Source organism: Chrysemys picta, unplaced genomic scaffold (genome assembly GCF_011386835.1).
Source record: "Chrysemys picta bellii isolate R12L10 unplaced genomic scaffold, ASM1138683v2 scaf2972, whole genome shotgun sequence".
In the NCBI taxonomy this organism is placed as follows: Eukaryota; Metazoa; Chordata; order Testudines; family Emydidae; genus Chrysemys; species Chrysemys picta.
In genome coordinates this window covers 1-6,443 of record NW_027055674.1, presented here as the reverse complement: position 1 = coordinate 6,443, position 6,443 = coordinate 1, and the positions used below count along the sequence as shown (strand labels likewise).

The 6,443-nt window shown below is 40.9% G+C and overlaps 1 pseudogene; it reads right to left on the bottom strand.

The window, feature by feature from the left end:
- Positions 1-695: 695 nt before the first annotated feature.
- On the bottom strand, positions 696-2,653 carry LOC101941930 (olfactomedin-4-like; annotated as a pseudogene).
- Positions 2,654-6,443: the final 3,790 nt, after the last annotated feature.

The following is a 6,443-nucleotide window of genomic DNA, read 5'->3' as shown; positions in this document are numbered from 1 at the left end:
AGGTGTCCAACTCTCCACATACATTTATAGGGAGCCTGTGTACCTGAGTCAGGGCTGGAGATTCCACTAAGTGGCAGGGGACCTAAAGTTAGGTGTTGCAACACTGAACCTAAGTCCTCTTTGTGGATCTAGCCCCAAATTGCTCCTTAAAATGTGATGCCATATAGAGCTGCCTTTTATGCCTGTGAATAGGGCAACCCTTGGGAATTAATGCGATGCCATCGCAAAAAATGTGAAGCAAGAAATTTTCTGCTGTCTTTTAGCTTTTTATAGTTAAACAAACCCTCAGTTGAACTACTGTGAATTCTTTAAAGGCCCAGTCTCATGGATCAGATTACTGTGCCAGTGATGGCTGGCTTTCAAATTCATTTCAAACACTTTCAGGAAACAGATGCAGATACCTGGTAAGTGGCAGCATCTGACTTAAAAATGTGTCATCAGCCTCAGACCTCTCAAGTAACATCTCAACTTGGTGGAGAATGTTAATCTAACTGGTGAACATATTTCAATGAGTGGAAATAAAGTCCCTCCTCTAGTTACTGACATATTGATTGACACCTTTGTGTTGTTCCAGGGGCTCTTAAACACTCTAAGCCCAAAGGAGTATGATTTCTGTTTCTAATATTGTTTGGTGAAGCTGGCTTCTTGCTGCATCCCAAAATTTCCCAGCTGTTGTGCAATGACAAACTATAGGGTTTGGATTTTTATAACACTTTATTAAACAAAAATTAATCATTCACATCTACTGATCCAGATTATAAGAAGACAAAGATAGGATTAATAAAAAAAACCAGCAAACATTTACTGCATTTTCATAACTGTTCATCTCATTATTTCTGACATGATTACAGTACAGATATTGATACAAAAATCTTATAAGTGGCATTTTAAAAATAAAGAGCATATGACTGATTTTGTCCCAACTTCAGTATTCTGTAACTGATATATCATGTGCCAGATTCACCCCCGAGGTAAGGTAATTGATGCCAGTGGAATTATACTGGTTATTAATTTGGCTCCTTGTTTTCAGAGTGTTTTTGAAAGATGCTAATGGAGATCACAGTAATTGCAGACTAAATGGACTCAGAGGACTAAGTGGAGCATGTAGGATGGCATAGCTTATGTTCTGTTGTAGCATGTGCCATGTACCAAGGGACTGCTTTCATTGGGCTTTGGATCAGGCCCCCAGGACACAGTGCTAAGAAAATGCAACTGTCCAAAAATGGTTAATAAGGTTTTTTCATGAAGTGCAACTTTAGGAAAGTAATGCATTGGAGCCCTGCCAGCTAAAATACATTGATGGGTTGCAAGAAGGAGACAAGGCAACCGTTTCCATAGCTTCAGCTTAACCAATGGCTGCTCTTTAAAGATCAAATTCTAATTCTCCTCTAATTTTAATCTTTTAGTAATTATTTGAGGCCAATATTTAATATGATATTTATGGCCTTGCATACTTTGAGCAGTGACAACAAAACAGCAGTGCAGTTTCCATATGTCATCCAAATAGACATTCCTCCAAATGCACGTCAGTGTGTGAGCAATCTCCCTATCATGATGCATGTTCTGTGCATCACTAAGTCATCTATTTAATCTATTTTTTATAGCAGAGGCATTTCTAGTACTCCTGGTGCCATTGTAGCTAAACACCAGTTAAAAAGCTGTGAACCTAACCTTGCACCCAATTGTTAGCAGACATAGAGCTTATTATCCTTCAATGGGACAGCTCATGGGAATAAACCTTATGCCCAGGAGCGACTCTTGGTAGGATTAGGCCCTAATTTAACATTCACATTGCCCAAAGGGATATAAAATCGGACTTTGTGTGATCTCTAGTTGTTGTGTATATTCATATCAGTGTAACACAGGTTGAAAAAGAAGATTGTATTTAACAAGGTAGCCATCATTGTAAACATACAGGACTCGGTCTGAGGGGTTATAGTTGATACTTTGAATTGTTTCTAACATTTTATCCATAATTATGCTAATTTTACCTTCCTGTTCAGTGTGTGTGTCGTATGTGTAAAATATTGCCTCTTTCCTAGTGTTGACAGGTCTTGTGGCATATAGAACACCACAGATGATGAAAGCGTTGGAAATGGATGGCTTGTACTGCCTTGTATTCCAAGTATGGAGCACATCAAGTGTGGTCTCATTGAGTCTGCTAATCATAATGTTACCTGTGTTGTCCTCGGTTGAATAAATTACCCACAATCCACTTTCATCCACAGAAAGTCCATATCTTGCCACCCAACACTAGCATAAGAGAAATGGTTACCATAAGCAGCATTCGGCAGAGTTTTCCTCACAGCCAATGTGTTTGTGTTTAAATTGAGCTTGCCCATATCTCTTGAATTATATACATTGTAATACATGAAGTTATTGTAAACTGCGGTGCCACTGCCTTCCCCATATTGAATGTTTAACTCTCGAGCATTTTTTAATAGCAGCAAATCATCATAGGAATTATGAAGTCTGTAAGATTCTAAGAGTCTCCCATCTGGGTTCAAAGGTGCCACCCAGTATAGGTCCTTCTGCGGGGTCCGAAGAGAGGAATCCCTACCCCAGGAACCATATTTGAAGGAAAATCCTCTCCAGTTCAGCTGTACAACATAGGGCTGGCTGATATTCACAATCCCACCATGACCACAACTGCCTGTAAGCAAAGAGAAAATGCAGGCTTTTCAAAGGGCATGATTAGGAGAGAGGATTTAGTGTGTGTACTTTATATGAATCAGCTTTGTTGCAAGAACAGAAATAAATACACATCTTTGTCAAAGATTTTCCTTGCACCATGTAAACAGCACATGGATTTCAGTTCTGTAGCTGTTCCAGTCTGACTGAACTACAGGGGTCATCCCACTAGAACTGGGGCCATACTGAAAAAACAGCCAACGATCCAGCAACACATTTTAGAGATCTCAGTTTTTAGTCAGTACTCACTTAAAGTAAATAAATGATTCGCTTCTGTTTCAGACAAGTGACCAGTTTTCTGTTTCCACCTAGTCTATGCTTTGCACCCCGCTGGGCTGGGAAATCACAGAGAAAATACCATTTCAGAAACATTTTAGGTCATTGGCTTCTGCAGTGGAGCACAGTTCTGGAAATATGGGAAACAAGAAGGAACATTTTGTCTCACTGAACCGCAGTGAGTTTTGGAAGGTGGAGGGAGAATTAGCAGCACTAGTTCTAGAGGCTCATTTCAGATTAGCATGTTACTGTCAAAATCACCCCTTTAAAACAATACTTCCGAGAGCTTCCATCTGAGGCTCTCAAAGCAATTCAGATATTAATGAGCACAGCCTTGCAACAGCTCTCTAAGGTGGAGGTAAATATCCCCAGTTTAAATATGAGGTAACTATAAAGTGACCATACAACCTATTTCAACCAGGACAGTCTTGGTTTTTCTTATGATGTCCCAGGAGCTTCAGGATAACTGAAATAGCCTGTTGTTTTTTTCATTCCATCAGCCAAAATATTTGTTTTTTTATAGCTACACAATGCTTGTTCAAGATGTATTGCTATGCTGAGTAGAATTTGCACTGTTTACTGAGAACAAACAGCCCAGTGGAATGAGCTTTCAGGGTAATGAACAATGTCTGGAATGAAGAGAACTTGAATGAAAGTAAACGCTATCAAAGCTGTTCCTCTGCTCAAAGCGACTGTTGATGACACTTGTTCAATGTTTCACAATGAATGCAGAACACTAAAGTATTGGAAAAAAATCCTCCACTCCAAAATATGCAGGTCTCCCTGGGTCAGAAGCTGGCAGTGGTGACACCAGCACACTTAAAAATAAAAGTATCCTTTTGTCTGACTCTTTGCAGCCCTAAAAGATGCCACCATGAACATGTGCCAGTTTTTCCCCCTTTAAAGGCATGGTCACCGGAGACACAGATGTTAAGCGACCTGCACAGTCACACAGCAAGTGAATGGCAGTGCCAAGACTAGAACCCACATTTCCTATCTCAAAGTCAGGTGCTTTAAGCACTAGACAATGCTCCCTCTTAGAGGTGAAGTAAAGTTTACCTGCCAAGACCTGAGTTTCATGTAGCTATTAATTGATCAATTCAGGGTAACAGCTGATGATATCAAATCAGTGCAGAGGTTGCACATGCTCTAGCGGATGGGGTGTCTTTGACACAATCACGTCTATTTTATCTGTTCAGTGACTACCATTTGATGGCTGTTTGCAAGCCTATGTGAAAAGAGTTGCTGCGCTTAGTCTATTCCTAATAGAGAAGTGGCCACAGCACAAATAACATCATCACCCCCTTATTAGCATTGAGAACAGAGAGAAATAAACAAAGACAGAACTATCTTCTCACACCTAAAGCTGGTCCCTCTTATGGAGGGTTGAAGAACATCAGTGGAGCAGAATCAGGAAACTCATACTGCCACTGAGGCCCAGATGAGCAGGTGCCCATGGCCAGAAACATCTTCTGAGCAGTCCATAAAATACAGAGCAATGTGAAGAGGGGGGGAGAAACCCTTGTGGCTTGTCTGAAGATGCTCTCCCTGGGAAATGACTGGAACACACCTGCCACTTGGAGAAAACTGCTGCTTGTAAATGCAAAACATTTTTTCTTCAGAAATAGAGGGATCAAATTTATTCCTGGCAGTGATGATTTATCGGCATCCAGATAGAGGGATGCACTGCCCTAGAGGCAGGACAATATCTTTATGGCCTTTCAGTCTAACTATTGGTAATGTCTTCAGAATCCAATGCTAATGTGTATTTAACTGGAATTGTAAAGTTTGTGGCAACCTATGAAATACGGTTTTGCAGTGAAACTCACCATCTTTCTTTTGCTTTTGTCTTTCCAGCTTTCCTAAGCTCCACTGTCTCCTTTCTTCTGTTGTATCTCTTTTCCCACACCTCTCTCCTCCAGCCTGACCCCTGGTGTCAAAGCATGTGGGGAATCAGGAATTCACTCACTGCCCTCACTGCCATGGGTGGGAAGCAGATTTCATTTATTCCCAGGGCTTCTGTGCAGCCCTGCTGATAGACGCTGCAGAGAGACTGTGTTGAATTGCTGCCTCCCCCAGCCACCTGCATCATGCCCCTTCTTGGTCAGCACCAGCCATTTGTGGGGCTTGGTTGGCCAGAGCAGAGGTTACAGCCATTCTGTGCTACTGTAACTTCCCCCTGATCAATTTTCTCCTCTGGGGACACTCTTCTAGAAGATGTGTAGCCCTGGGTTTTGCTCCTTTGCGGAAAAACACTACCAGGCTCAGATTCAGCAAAGCATTTAAACACGTGTTTAAGTGCTTCACTGACTGGGAATGAATGGACCACTGAGACCTGAGACCTCATTTCCAGATATAGCACACAATGCAGGCACAGGGCTGTAGCTCTGGAAATGGTAATTAGCATGGCTAAGAACATGGCCTCAGTACTTGTCACACATACTGATGTTTGGAGGTGCTCATACCTCAACTAATGCAGTGCAAGAAAGATAATGCAGATGATGATGCAAAGTGGCTTGCAACCTCCCAACTCCATAAATCAATTTGAGCCATTTGCCTTATCTCTCTATTGTGTATCGCTACCTCTAGTGTTATGGTTTGTTCTTAACTGTTGACATATTGACTATTACTGAACTTAACTCACAGCGATCTTATTTCAAAATTAAATGGATATTAATTCTCTATAAATCTGTGGTTTGTTTGAAATAATATTGCTGGTACTGAGGTACTACTAAGAGAGTTTGGATGAAGGGCAAAACATTATTACTAAACTCATATATATGCAACCTCAATTTTTCATGTCATTAAACTGAACCCATTCCAATTTTTAGTAATTACTGTGCTGTATCATAAATTAAAAAAAACATGTTCAATAGAGACCTTTTCTTACAAAAGAAATAATAAATTATTATTTCTTCCCTTAAAGAGATCTCTCTGCTGAACACTTAGAATCATAGAATATCAGAGTTGGAAGGGACCTCAAGAGGTCATCTAGTCCAACCCCCTGCTCAAAGCAGGACCAATTCCCAGCTAAATCATCCCAGCCAGGGCTTTGTCAAGTCGGGCCTTAAAAACCTCCAAGGAAGGAGACTCCACCACCTCCCTAGGTAACGCATTCCAGTGTTTCACCACCCTCCTAGTGAAATAGTTTTTCCTGATATCCAACCTGGACCTCCCCCACTGCAACTTGAGACCATTGCTCCTTGTTCTGTCATCTGCCACCACTGAGAACAGCCGAGCTCCATCCTCTTTGCACTTGTTTGTTTCTTATTTATGAAACCAGGCATGAATTATTAAAATAAAGTTAGGAACACGTTCAGTTTAATTACATGAGAAAATGTGCGAGGTTCCATACAGTGGATGTTTGATTTTTGAAAACTCTCCAAGAAACAGTGTTAAAAAAAAAAACCCTCTCTGTGGTAGTCAGGGTGGGTTCTCTGTCTTCTGCACAGGTTCAGAGGAATTCATTGTTGTTT